The 15,185-nt window shown below is 35.2% G+C and overlaps 1 long non-coding RNA gene and 1 other non-coding gene across 13 annotated transcripts; both read left to right on the top strand.

Annotated features, from left to right (window-relative positions):
* The first annotated feature begins 4,073 nt into the window (after positions 1 to 4,073).
* Positions 4,074 to 9,236, top strand: LOC108470314 (uncharacterized). Of its 12 annotated transcripts, none has more exons than XR_001869309.2 (8): positions 4,074 to 4,481; positions 5,275 to 5,316; positions 5,513 to 6,272; positions 7,542 to 7,623; positions 7,712 to 7,824; positions 8,220 to 8,243; positions 8,835 to 8,924; positions 9,041 to 9,236. It is a non-coding gene; the product is annotated as an uncharacterized LOC108470314 (long non-coding RNA). The 12 variants fall into 12 exon arrangements; XR_001869303.2 differs by having other exon boundaries at positions 5,275 to 5,338; XR_001869308.2 differs by having other exon boundaries at positions 4,074 to 4,771.
* Positions 9,237 to 12,983: 3,747 nt separating this feature from the next.
* On the top strand, positions 12,984 to 13,090 carry LOC128279569 (small nucleolar RNA R71). Its single transcript, XR_008269771.1, has one exon. It is a non-coding gene; the product is annotated as a small nucleolar RNA R71 (small nucleolar RNA).
* Positions 13,091 to 15,185: the final 2,095 nt, after the last annotated feature.

The raw sequence follows: 15,185 nt of genomic DNA, 5'->3' as shown, positions 1-15,185 counted from the left end.
TATACTTTCCTTCTTAAATCACTTTCTTAACCTTTAAAATTTAACCTTTCGGAATACTACCGGATATACTATAAGCCTTAAACATGGGATATGTTTCCGATGCCATGTCCCAGACATGGTCTTACACTGGCTATCATCATCAAGGCTAATGCCATTTCCCAGACATGGTCTTCTTATACTAACTCTCGTCTATACATGCTGATGCATGTCCTAGACATGTCTTACACTAGCACAACTCTTAGCTGATGCGTGTCCCAGACACGTCATACACTGGCGCTCATTCTCTACGCCAATGTCATGTCCCAGACATGGTCTTACACTGGCTATAATATTGTGGCCAATGCATGTCCCAGACATGGTCTTACACTGGCTATCATATTGTGGCCGATGCATGTCCCAGACATGGTCTTACACTGGCACACAAGTAATTCAAATTTTATGGCATGAATATCCTGTCTGTTTCCTAGCGTTCCAACTAGATTTTTCTACTATCTCAATCATTAATATGCATTCTCATTTCACGATCTAGAAATTCATGCTATGTCAAATCAATGAAAATTTAAATACATGCATTAATAATGTAATCGTATTATTTACATACAACTTACCTCGGTTTATAAAATGTACTCGACTAGTCGGTATAGTCGAATTGCTTGGCTTTTCCCTGGTCTAATTCGGTTTTGGCAAATCTTGATTTATAATAACAAAATGCACTCATTTAGTCACTCATTACAACTAACCAATCATAAATTCACATCTTTGGTAAAATGACCATTTTGGCCCAAACTTTGGCAAAATAACCATTTTACCCCTATGCTCGAAAATCATTTTTTATCGAATTTCTTCATATTTAAAGCCTATACAAACTCTTTTTACTCTTATAGAAACCCCAAAATTTCACTATTTTACACACTTATTACTTATTTTGCAACTTATGCAAAATAGTCCCTTTAGGTGTTTTCATGTTAACATCTTTCACAAAAATTATTTATTACAAAACTAAGACTCATTTTCTTCCATAAAAACTCAAAAACCCACAAAAATCCTTTTATGGAAAAATCCTAAACTCTTGATCATTTTTCAAGATATCATCCTCATTTGAAAGCCCAAGCTTCAAGGGTCTCAAAAGTACAAAAATATTTTAGAAAAGCCATTAGGATCACTTACTTGTGAGTGCTCCAAGTTACTGAAAATTTTTGAAGCTCAAAAACCCAAAAATGGCTGATATTTTTGGCTAAGAAGAAATGGGAAATAAGGTGATATCATTTTCCTTTTTCTATTTTCTATTTTAGTCAAATTTGGTAACCTAATCCCACCAAAATTAAAATTTTTGTCTCCTCTTGACCCTTTGGCTAGCTATGCTCCTTTAAAAAGGGTCTAATTGCTCTTAAAAAGCCCCAAATTTTAGTTCTCTAGCTAATTGACACATTTGGGTACTAAAATGCAACTTTTTCCTTTTATGCGATTTAGTCATTTTTCGCAATTGGGCTCAAAAACATTAAAATTAGCTCCCCAAATTTTTCATACACTAATATAATCATACTATAACCTCATAATAATAATAAAAATAATTTTCCCAACTTTGGATTTGTGGTCCCGAAACCATTGTTTTGACTTGGCCCTAAATTAGGCTGTTACAGCTTTATCGTAGGCCGTGTCTCTGCTGATCTTTTTGGAAGTTAAGGTGTAGTTTTACCACGGTCTTGGACACGCCTATGTCCCTTAGTCGTGTGATGCCCACGGCTGTGTCGCACGGTCGTGGCTATTTGTTGCAACCCATGTGTCATCCTGTTTTGGAAAATGTTCGTCCTGTTTTAGCATGGCCATGGCCACGCCCGTGTTTCCTTCCTGTGGGGATCCCACGGCCTCAAGCACGGCTGTGTGCTTGACCGTGTGTGCCAAGAATATCTGCAATTAGACTGTAAAACAAAAGAAAAACAAACTCCGTGTGTGCCAAGAATATCTGCAATTAGACTGTAAAACAAAAGAAAAATAAACTAAGTTATTTAGTGGGGTTAGTGCTCGGGTTGCCTCTCGAGAAGCGGTTATTTAGAGTCTAAGCTCGACTCTACTTTGTAGGTCTGTTCAGGAAAGTTCGTGGAGCCGTAGATCCTCTCTATCTTCTTTAAAATTCTCACTGTTATAAAGTTTGAGACAATGTTCATTTATCTTGAAAGTGCCTTGTGATGGGTGACTTACCTCTACTGTGCCATATGGAAAGACAGTTTACACTATGAAATGACCTGACCATCGTGATTTAAGCTTTCCAAGAAACAATTTGAGCCTCGATTTATATAACAGGACAAGATCTTCAACTTTAAATTGCTTGCGTTGCCTTAAACGAGCGCCGTGGCAGCGCTTCGTTGCTTCCTTGTATAGGCGTGAGCTCTCATATGCATTGGTTCGCCACTCATCTAACTCGTTCAACTGCATCAACCTGTTTTTACCTGCAAGTTTGGGATCAAAGTTTAGAAATTTTATAGCCCAGAATGCCTTATATTCTAACTCAAACGGTAGATGACAAATTTTTCCATAAACAAGTTTGTAAGGGGATGTTCCTATGGGGGTTTTAAAAGTAGTTCTATAAGTCCATAAAGCATCATCTACTTTCATCGTCCAATCCTTCCTGTTTGATTCTACTATATTTTCTAGGATACGTTTAAGTTCTCGGTTTGCTACTTCGATTTGTCTACTAGTTTGAGGATGGTAAGGTGTAGCTATTCTGTGGTGAACTCCGTATTTATTAAGGGTCTTATCAAATTGGGCGTTACAAAAGTGAGTACCCCTATCGCTGATAATTGCTCTAGGTGTTCCAAATCGAGAAAAGAGTTTTTTTTAAGGAATCGTAATACCACTCTAGCATCATTAGTAGGTAAAGCTTGGGCTTCCACCCATATGGACATATAATCTACGAATACTAAGATGTATTTATTCCTAAATGAACTAGGGAATGGACCCATAACGTCGATACCCCAAACACCAAATATTTCACATGAAAACATGTACGATTGGGGCATTTCGTCACGTTTAGAGATATTACTTGTTCGTTGGCGATTATCACAAGTAGCAACATACCTGTTGGCGTCTTTGAATAGTATAGGCCAATAAAAACCTGATTCGACTGTTTTATGTGTCGTCTTATTTCCATTGTAATGTCCTCCAGTCGGTCCTGAGTGGCAATGTTCCAATATTTTCAATGCTTCTGACCTTGTAACGCATCTCCTAATGACTTGATCTACACATATACAGAAAAGAAAAGGGTATTCCCAAAAGTAGTTTTTCACATCAGTAAAGAGTCCATTCTTTTGCTGATGTGTCAACCCTTTTGGTATAACGTTAGCGACTAAAAAATTCGCAATCACTACAGAAAAATAGGGCTTTAGCGGCGTTTTTTGAAAAAACGCCGTAAAAATTATACATTAGCGGCGTTTTTGGCAAAGCGCCGCTAAAAACCAGAGCAATAGCGGCGTTTTTGGTAAAACGCCGCTAAAAGTCATATAACCTCTAAAACCTTAAACCCCCCAAAAAATCATAGACACTAGTCTATATAACCCCTACAACCCTAAACCCCTAAACCCTAAACCTAATAAAACCCTAAAACATTTCGATTTTTTGAAATTTTTAAAAATTTTAAAGGTAAAATTGCACTTCATCCCTTTGAATAATGGAAAATTTTTGATTTAATTGTTTCAAAATTATAAAAATGTATGCTAAAATTTAATCGTTTAAAGTTTAGATGATAGGGGGTAAGGGTTAGAGATTAAGGGGTAAAAGTTTAGGGTTTATGTTTTATGACTTAAGGTTAAGGGTTTAGATTAATGCTTTTATTTTCAAAAATATTTAATCTAAACCATTTGATATATTTAAATATTAGATTTAAAAAACATTGATAATAAATAAAATCATTGATAATAAATAAAAATGAAATATAAAAATAAAAATATATAAAATAGAGATTAATGGCGTTTTTATAAAAAAAACGCCGCAAAAAATAAGCAATAGTGGCGTTTTTTAAAAAACGCCGCAAATAATATTTTACTTTGCGCCTTTTTATTACCAAATTCCCTCTCCTTTTGAAACCCTAAAATTTCCCCTTAAAATTGGTATCCTCAAAACTCCCTTTTTCACACAGGCTGTTTTCATCGGTTTACCTTGGAACCCATACGATACCTTTCCCTTTCCCTTTCACTTTCCCTTTGGTTTTGAAAAAACCCAATTCTTATATTCATTATTCTGTTCTTAATTTCGATTTTTATTTTTCTATGTTCTTTCTTCAATACATTATAGAAGCATTTGGTCGTCTCGTCTACTTGTCTCTCCAAACTATTGTTGGTAACTTGGTATGGAGAGTGGAGTGGAGACTGGAGAATCGGAGAGGGCTCTTTAGGGCTTGGGCTAAGGTGAATGGCCATGCTTTAAACATGCTTTCACAGTTTCACTCGCACCCGAAACCCCTCTCTTGATTTTTTAGACTCTCTGAGGTAAGGTCATGTTGAGCATTTACTTGATTCTCCCTTTTATTAAAATTTATCTTTAATTATCCCTATCAAATGGAAAGCTAAAATGTAAAGCAACGAGTTTAGCCAAAACCCAAACCAGCCCTTGTGTCTATCTTCTTCATTCATTTTTAATATTAATAACCAATTTTTATAAGTCCTTTCCCATCTGCAAACTGAAAGCAGAAAAAGGGAAAATAATCAAATATTATTAGTAAAATCACCAATTTTGTCACAGTTCTCCATGCTACAGTCTCTATCCATAACTTTCGGTGGTGGGTGCTTTTCCATATTCTAATTTTCCTTCAATTCTCTTTATTCCAACTGATTCTTTGCCTTCTCCCTTTCGTTTCCTTTCCTTTCTCTCGGAATGTGTTTTGCTGCGTAATAAATTTCCCTTTCCTCTTTTGTATTTTTTGTGTACTTATTATCTTCACACTTTCCGGATTGTTCTCTTTCATCATTGAATCTGCTTGTCTATCTACGAATGATTTTTTTTTCTCTTTTGATAAAGTTATTTTAGTTCATTTTTATTTTACTCACGCTGAATATGTGATTCGATTGAATTTGCCCCTTTTTTTCTCTGCTTGTTTTAGGAAGTTGGTGAGTTTTGATGTTTTTAAGTTTAGTTTTACTCTCCATTTTAGCAATTAGGCAATTTGATTTATGTTATGTAAAAATTACTGTGAAATAGTTAATTTGGTATGGTTCAAACTGCATTATTTTGATTACTTATATAGTACAAATTATCTAACTTTTAAGGTATTTCATGTCTCAGTTAAAGGAGCCTTTAATCCTGACTGGTGAAGGGCCATAAGAGGTTGTTAGTTACAAACTTACAAGTAATTTTTTGTGCCCTTTACTATCTTTAGGAAATTGTTGCTTCGAACTTTTTGTTTTTTCTGTTAGATGATTGCAATGATGTTGTTATTGTCAATGTTTGATGTTAGCCATCTTGTTTATATCATGTTACTGGTGATTTTGTGACTTATGGCAGTAGTTTGCTTGCTTTGTAGGAAATTTATGGGTTTAGGCATTTCATGGGAGTAGCCGAAGATAGTGAACCACCCTTGAAACGTGTGAAAGGGCCCTTGGAAGAATCCAAGAGCTTGTCGGAGGATCATTCAACCACAAAATTTGTTTCTTGCTCTTTGGGAGATCAGATGGCTAGGCCTCTAACCTCCCAAGGGGATGGGGAAACAATTGGTTCACAAGGTGTTATAAGAAAAGCAGAATTTATTAAAATTATAACTAGGGCATTGTACTCGCTTGGTTATGACAAAAGTGGTGCCCTTCTAGAGGAGGAATCGGGAATACCATTGCATTCTTCGATGGTTAATCTATTTATGGAGCAAGTGACCAATGGGAAATGGCATGATAGTGTGGCCACATTGCGAATGATTGGTCTCTCGGATGAAATAATGAAGTCAGTATCCTTCTTGATTTTGGAACAGAAGTTCCTTGAACTTCTTAAAATGGAAAAAGTTGCTGCTGCATTGGATACACTAAGGAATGAGATCGTTCCTCTTTATGTCAATCTCGACCGTGTTCATAAGCTTGCTTCCTGTATCATCTCTCCTTCGCAATACATAAGACTTGGTATTTCTGGTCAAGATACTGAGGGTACAAAGGGATAACTTTCATTTTGTTGGTGACAATGTTAAGAACCTTAAACCAGAACTGGCAAAGGGTGCAAAGTTGAAGTGTAGTAGATGTGGACTAAAGGGTGCTGCACTTGGCTGTTAGGGAAGAGTCTGCCTGGCATTTGCTGATGAGGTACTGTGATATTTTTTAATAATTATATCTATGGCTGCCTCAGTCCATTGACAATCAAAAGAAGGGAAGTCAGGTTCTGGAAGTATATGCAATTGAAATTCAAATGTATACCGAGACAAAGAACAACAAAAAGCTCAAGGTAATTTAACTTCCTTTTTAAGATACAATGTATAAATATACAATCGGCCAAGCAGTTGCTACCTCTCTTTGAGACGATTGAGGTTTAAGGTCTTCTCTGCTAGGTTTTCTCTATATGTACCTAAAAAGTCAAAATCTGACATTAAGTATTTTAAATTGAGCTGGTAAGATGAAGAACTCTTTATTGATGAGGAAGGAATGATTCTATGATTCTATTACATGTCAAATATGATTACTTACAAGTGGCAATTCAGGAGGGGTACATAAGCAGTCATAATTCTCTTGTAAAGGTCTATTACTGAAAGCTAGTTTATATTGTTTCTGCTGTCACCATTTATCTACCATTTAATAAAAATACATGGTAGAATATGTACCCAATTTTCTGCTTTGCGGATATCAAGTATGCTTCCTTCTGGAATTCAAGGGAAGCAATGTTAAACTAAGATATGAAATATGTAGAACTTTAGGCGTGAAAGTTCACCTCTGTCTTGATTTTGCTATTTTTTAGAATTCTAGCAACTCTCAAATTTAAACTACTAAAGTATATTCTTTTTTACCAGGTACTAAAGTATATTCACTTGTAGTCTGGATTGGTTATCTGGATCCTGGTCAATGACATTGTTACATTAGCATGAAGCACTATTAGTTAATCCTTAATACTGAAATCGAGAAGTTTTCACTGTTGTTTAGTCTCAATTGCATGTGGTCAATACTTCTCTTCCTGACTGATACTTGTAACTTTGTTCTATTTTATATTATAGCTGAAAAACCAACCTTGGTTCTGTCTGATATTGTTTTACAAAGTTATACGGTTATATCCTGGTTTGGTCTTTATATAATGGTTTAGCCGTGACTGAGATATTGGTTTTAATGCAGCAATTATACCAGAAAGCACTTGCTGTCAAGTCTACAATACCACATCCTAGGATCATGGGAATAATACGTGAATGTGGTGGCAAGATGCATATGGCTGAGTGTCAATGGGCTGAGGCAGCCACAGTTATCTTTTTTAATAATTATATCTTTGACTTGCGTATGTGTTTTATTGTGCTGAAAAGTAAACTCGTATACTGATGATATTTTTGCAAGTACTGAAATTTCTCGTTAATTGATTCTTTTTGGTGTTAAAAGTTTCATGATTGATGAAATTAGTCTTGACAACCATGGGTGTTGTGATGGTCCTAAAACTGGTAGACTCAGGGTATTGGATAATGTGAGTCTTACTCTTTTGAGCTCAAGTGTGCTAGTTTTTCAAGTTGTTAATGTTACTTTTGCAAATAATTAACTTCTTTCTCTTGCAGGCACCAAAGCTCTTTGATTATTTGGCAGAGGGTTAGTGAAGCACAGGATATAGCCACAAAATTAGGTGGACAAGTCATTGGTCACACATGGCTTTTAGAATCAATTGCAGCATGTAAGTTGCAGCCTTTTGTCAACTAACTAAATAATGATGATTGAATTTTTTTAGCTAAAGAATGAGCAATAACTTAATAGACTAGTCCTGTTTTAGAAGGTCGAACTTGCTCTTTCTCTGTATATCTGTATTGTAATAGTCATATGAGCTCTTTTGAGTTTGACAGCAACTAATTGAACTTGGATGGGGCATTTTCATCATTACATGAGCAAAGTTATTTTTGACTTGTACAATACCATTATAACAGCCATGAACTGGAATTACATGTGATATTAGTAACTTGTACCAGCCCTTAAGGCTTCGACTTTACTTAAAATAGGAATTACATGTGATCTTTGGCAATTTTGCCTAGTAGAATTAAGCTAATTTTATAGTTCTATCTTTAATTAATGCAGGACTGAGCAATGCTTCCTTTACAGGTCAGTTTCCTGTTTCTTTGTCATGGATGGATGTATTTATTGGAATATGGGACTAAGTAACTTAATACAAAGAAATTTTACATTTGTTTTTCTATGCCTTTTAGATCACCTCTAATTTTAGCATGACAACAACCCTCTCTGCTGGGTTTTTTGACCATTGTTGCTACTATCGCTTTCATTTAGGTGTCAACTTTATTTTAACAGATGTTATGCCTTATATCATTTAGGTGTCAACTTTATTTTAACAGATGTTATGCCTTATATGATGCTATAGGAGACAAATATATTCCATAGTTTTTCTTATCCTTCTGTTTTTGTGCCGTTATACTCTCTAATCACATGATTTCCCTAAGCCAACCCCGTCAATAATGATTGATTGCTGATGTAACAATGTTTGATTGCTAATCACATGATTTTCACTTTTGTTTGTCTGCTGTTAAGTTTACAGTGAGCCACTTGACTGCATTTCTTTTTTCATTTTTTACAACTTTTTCTGACCAACAATTTATTTGTTACATATATGTTTTACATCTGGCCAGTCTATTTAGATGAGAACTTCATTAAAATTGTTTGTACCTTGATAAATTTCAGATCTGGGAGGCTTCTTTCAGCTGTCCATCATGGTTTTCATCTGGTGCTAGGAATTTGATTAAGCGTATTCTTGATCCAAGCTCTCTTACCGTAAGTTTCAAATTCAATTCATCCTATGAAAATTTGTGATTACATGCAATCTTTGATCATCGTATAAGCTTTAGCGCGTGCATTTTGGTTGAAATTCTGCATGTTCTTTTTGGCAGCGTATAACTATTCCTGAAATTCTACAAGATGAATGGTTCAAGAAAGGGTACAAGCCACCAAAATTTGAGCAAGATGAGGATGTAAATCTTAATGATAATATCTTATATTTTACATGATTATGATTTAAGTCCTTATTTCATTGATATCTTTATATTTAATCTAATTTTTATTATTTATTTTAGTTTTGATTCTAAATTTTTATTTTTATTTTAATATTTCTAGTTAAAATTTTAATAGAAAATTTAATTTGATAATGAATTTTAATAGAAAATTTTATATTTATATCATGGATATTATTCTTCTCAATATTTTGATAATGAATTTTAAATTTTTATGATTTTTATAATATTTTATTTTTTTTAATTTTATTACTTTTAGCGGCATTTTTAGGTAAAGCGCCGCTAAAGGTTATAACCTTTAGTGGCGTTTTTTTTAAATAAACACCACAAACTTTAGTGGCGTTATCTATGGCGGCGTTTTTTGCGGCGCTTGTAAAAACGCCATAAGTAGTTTTAGCGGCGCTTAAGACATTAAAAAACGTCGCTAAAAGTCAATTTTACTGCAGTGAATATCTGCAAATCAAGGTTTTTCAGAATCAAATATAGCAAAGAATTGTTCTTCAAGGGAACGAATCATTTATTCTAACTTCATCTAACTCTTTGGTACTTGAATTTTCAAGCCTGGAAAGATGATCAGCCGCGAGATTTTTAGCTCCTTTCTTATCCTGAATCTCCAAGTCAAATTCCTGCAATAACAGAATCCATCGAATGAGTTGAGGTTTTGCATCAGCCTTAGGAGGTAGCAAAGAGCAGAATAGTCAGTATAAACGACAACTCTAGACAATATTAGATATGGCCTAAATTTATCGAATACAAAAACCACAGCTAACAACTCTTTCTCTGTGGTGGTGTAGTTTTCTTATGCGACTGTCAAAGTTTTGCTAGCATAATAGATAGGTTGAAAATGCTTGTCTCTTCACTGTCCCAAAACTGCACCTACTGCAAAGTCACTCGCATCACATATTAGTTCGAAAGGTAAATTCTAATTAGGTGCGATTATAATCGGAGCATTAATCAATTTATCCTTTAAAGTACTAAATGCTTCTTAACATTCCTGATCAAAATTAAAGGGCACATCTTTTTCTAGTAATTTAGTTAAAAGCTAAGCTATTTTAGAAAAGTCTTTAATAAATCTTCTATAAAACCCAGCATGTCCTAAAAAGCTTCTTATAGCCTTAACCAAACTGGGGGGAGGTAGTTTTTCAATGGTTTCAATTTTAGATTTATCAACCTCAATCCTTTTACTAGAAATTTTATGTCCTAACACAACACCTTCTTGAACCATAAAGTGACATTTTTCTCAGTTAAGTACAAGGTTCGTTTCCTCGCATCTTATTAGAACTTGTTTTAAATTTTTAAGGCAAATATGGAAAGAGTTATCGAATACCGAGAAATCATCCATAAATACTTCCATGATGTCTTCTACGAGTTCGTCAAAAATGGTCATCATGCAGCGCTGAAAAGTAGCAGGAGCATTGCATAATCCAAAAGGCATTCTACGATAAGCAAGCGTACCTTATGGACATGTAAATGTCGTCTTTTCTTGATCTTCAGGAGCTATTGGGATTTTAAAATAACCAGAGAGTCCGTCTAAAAAGCAGTAGTACATGTACCTTGATAATCTTTCCAACATTTGGTCAATGAATGGCAAGGGGAAGTGATCTTTTCTCGTGGCATCATTCAGCTTCCTATAGTCAATGTAAACTCTCCAACTTGTGACTGTCCTTATTAGGATTAACTCATTCTTCTCATTGGCTACAACAGTCATTCTTCCTTTCTTAAGAACAACCTGCACTGGACTTACCTATGAACTGTCAAAAATAGGAAAAATAATTCCAGCATCTAGGAGTTTAATTACCTCAGCTTTAACAACTTCTTTCATGTTGGGGTTTAGTCATCTTTGAGCTTGCACACATGGCTTATATTCATCTTCCATTAAAATTTTGTGGGTGCAAAAAAAAGGGCTGATCCCTTTAATGTTAGAAATTTTCCAAGCTATGGCCCTTTTATGCTCTCTTAATACTTGGAGTAATTTCTCTTTCTCCTTGGGTTGCAAGTTAGAAGCAATAATCACTGGTAATGTAGAATTATTTCCAAAGAATGAGTATTCCAGGTGATTTGGCAATTGTTTAAGTTCCAGTTTAAGAGGTTCTTCAATAGAGGGTTTTTGCTTAAGTTCATTGTTTTCTTTAATACCCTTATATTCTGCTTGTCTTGAGAAGGGCTTATTGGAATTTAGTTCAGCTTTTATCTTTCCTATCTCAGAATCATCATCATCTACCTCATCTCCTTAAGCAAGACACAGTTCCAACGTGTCCTTATGTACGATTTCCTGAAAAGAATCTTGAGTAGCATGATCAATAGAGTCAATAAAATAACATGAGTCATCTTATTCCCTAAAAAATCTCATGGCATCATAAATTTTAAAAATAATCTCTTCATCACCTACTTTAAGCCCTAATTTACCATCACCCACATCAATAACGACCTAAGATTAAAGGCACTTCAACATCTTCATCCATGTCAAGCACAACAAAATCAACAGGGAATATAAATTTATCTACTTTTACAAGTACGTCCTCTATAATACCCCTAGGATATTTAACAGATCTATCAGCTAGTTGAATACTCATCTTAGTGGGTTTAGGTTCCCCAAGACCAAGTTATTTAAACATTTTATATGGCTTCAGATTAATGCTAACGCCTAAATCATCTAGTGCCTTATCAACATTCAGACTACCAATTAAGCTGGGAATAGTAAAACTTCTTGGATCTTTCAGTTTGGTTGGCACTTTATTTTAGAGTATGGCTGAGCACTCCTCGTTAAGTTCCACTGTAGATAAGTCTTCAAACTTCCTTTTATTCATTAGAAGCTCCTTTAAAAATTTTGCATATGTAGGCATCTGCGATATAGCTTCAACAAAAAGTAAGTTAATATGCAGTTGTTTAAAAAGTTCAAGAAATTTACCGAATTGTGCATCCATGTAGTCTTTTTTCAACTTTGCTGGATATATGATTGGTGGTTTGTATTCCTTTGGCATCAGATTGTCATTGTTTTCGGGTTTTCCCTCCTCTCCTTCGGTTCTGTCAGCTTCTTGTGGTGGCTTATGTTCAGATTCAGCTAACACTTTTCCACTCCTTAATGTAACTGCTTTCAGATGTTCTTTTGGATTGGGTTCGGTGTTACTAGGTAGACTTCCTAATGGTCTCTCTGAAATCATCTTAGCCAGCTGTCCAATTTGATTCTCGAGCCCTTTGATAGATGCTTGCTGATTTTTAAGTACAGTTTCAGTGTTCTGAAAATGAGTTTCCCCTACTAAAATAAATTTTGTCATCATCTCTTCAAGGTTCGGCTTTTTCTCTTGCTGGTAAGGTTGTTGTTGGAAACCTGGAGGGGGGGTGGTCTCTGATTCCCTTGGCCTCCCCATGAGAAATTTGGGTGGTTCCTCCAACCTGCATTGTAAGTATTACTGTAAGGATTATTTTGAGGTTGAGAATTATTACCCATATAATTCATTTGTTCGTTCTCCATGTATTGGCCATAGGGTGAGTATTCTGAATTGCTAGTTCCACCTCCACTTGCATCGCACTGCATTACTAGATGAAACTGTGAAGAACCAAGAAAACCATCAATTTTTCTATTCAAAAGTTCTACCTAATTAGAGACCATAATAACCGAATCGACATTAAAAACACCAGCCACTTTCGTCGGCTTGTCCTCATGACTTGCCACTGATAATTATTCAATGACATCTTCTCTATAAATTCATAGGCCTCTTCAGGTGTCTTAACATTAATAGTCCCACCACCAGCTGCGTCAATCATCTGTCTAGTTGAGGGGTTCAGACCGCTATGAAAAGTTTGAACCTGTAGCCAAAGTGGTAACCCATAGTGAGGGCACCTTTTCAATAGATCCTTGTATCTCTCTCATGCATCATAGAGTGTTTCTAAATTCATCTGCACAAAAGAAGAAATATCATTCCTTAGTTTAGCTGTTTTAGCCAGCGAGAAATATTTAAGCAAAAACTTTTCGGTCATTTGTTCCCAAGTGGTGATTGATCCTCGTGGCAACAAGTTCAACCACTGTTTAGCCTTATTCTTCAATGAAAAAAGAAATAACCGAAGGTGAATGGCATCGTCAGAAATGCCATTGATCTTAAAGGTGTCGCAGAATTCCAAAAAATTTGATAAATGAGTGTTTGGATCCTCGTCCTGCAAACCATCAAACTGAACAAACTGTTGTATTTTGAATCGTGTTAGGTTTCAGTTCAAAATTATTTACAGCAATAGCAGGTCTAACTATACTCGATTCAACTCCTGTTAAACTAGGTTTAGCATAATCATACATAGTACGAGGAGCAGGATCCTAATTTACTGGGTTTGCAACAGCCACAGGAGATAGCGGATTATTATGATTATCAGCCATCTCCTCGATTGTAAGTTGAATATCGTCCTCTTTCCCTTCCTCTATGTATTGTAGGCTTAGCCTTATCTCTCTTCGGTTTCTGCGAGCTATGCTTTCGATCTCACTATCAAAAAGTAGAGGTCCTGACGGGTTTCTTCTAGTCATAAACTATAAAAACCTATCAGAAGTAAATAAAAGAAAATTTAGTGATATAAACAAAATTAAAATAAAAATTAAATTGCAATAAAATAAATGGCTAAAGTAATAAAAATTAAGCGTTCCTAATATTTTGGTCCCCGGCAACGGCGCCAAAAACTTGATAGTCGTGAAACTAACTAATAATTCGACTTAAGGCAAACGCACCTATCGAACAGTAGTATAGTTATGGTGAGACCAAAATATCGTATCCACGAGGACTAAAAATACTAGTAGTTACTCTCTTTTTATTATCTAGCCTAAGAATTTAAGGGTGTTTTTAAACTAAACTAATTTTCTAATTATCTAAGATCACGACAGAGGCAAAAGTTGGAAAATACTTTAGGAAAACCAATTGAGAAGACAACACCCAAGCAAGAATCCACCTAGACTCACTTATTACCTTTGACTTAGACGATTTACTCACTTGACTTATTCTATAAAAATCCCTAATTCATGTTAATATCTCTCTCGAGACTAAGAACAATTGACTCTAGGTTGATTAATTGAAATCTCTTTCTAATTAAAACATCTATTGTCGCATTAACTCGATCTATGGATCCCCTTATTAGATTTGACTCTAATCCAACAGATTTATGTCATCCTATCTCTAGGATTGCATTCAAATCCGCTTAATTATGAATGATCTACTCTTAAATAGAGACTTTTGCTCAACTGAATAAGCACATCAAAAACTTGGATTAATATCCTGAAATTTTAAGCAAGAATTAAAACTTATAATTAAGAATAAGAAAAAGTATTTATCATATAAATCAAAGCATAATAAGATTCGTCATAAGGTTCATCTCCCTTAGATATTTAGGGAGTTTAGTTCATAATAATAATGGAAAACATCTCAAAGTTTGGAAAACAACAAAACATAAAGAAAACCCAAGAACTTCTAGGAAATTGGATGGAAATCTTCAGTTTTGATGTAGATCCTGGCTCCGAGGTGATTCCAATGGCTAATCGAGAGTATTTTCTGTCTCCAACTCTGTATGTCCCTCTTCTCCTCTTCTAGGGTATTTATATAGACTTTTGAATGCCCAAATTAGCCCAAAATAAGCCTTTTCCGAGTATAACTAAACTTGGGCTCGACAGGGACACGACCGTGTGCCATGCCCATGTGCAGATGCTCAGGCCGTGTGAAATTCTGACTTGGATTAATGTCGATACGGCCATGACACACGGATGTGTGGTCTACCCATGTGTCACACACAGGCGTGTGGATTACCCGTGTGGAACTGCCTAGGCCGTGTGAAACATTGATTTAGGCCCAATTTGTCCCTTTTTTACCTGTTTCTCGCTCTTTTTGTTATCCTAAGCTTGCCTGAGTATAACACATGAATTTAAAGGATTAAGAGTATCGAATTCAATAAAATCAAGGAAAAAATCATCCATAAATATGCCAAGCATAGGGTAAAAATATGTATATATTATGGTTTATTAGTAATTTCTTTCATGTGGTTTAAGTTGTCTTGAAGC

Source organism: Gossypium arboreum, chromosome 8, assembly GCF_025698485.1.
Source record: "Gossypium arboreum isolate Shixiya-1 chromosome 8, ASM2569848v2, whole genome shotgun sequence".
Classification (NCBI taxonomy): Eukaryota; Viridiplantae; Streptophyta; class Magnoliopsida; order Malvales; family Malvaceae; genus Gossypium; species Gossypium arboreum.
The sequence above is the reverse complement of the archived record's forward strand: the minus strand, read 5'-3'. Positions and strand labels throughout refer to the sequence as shown.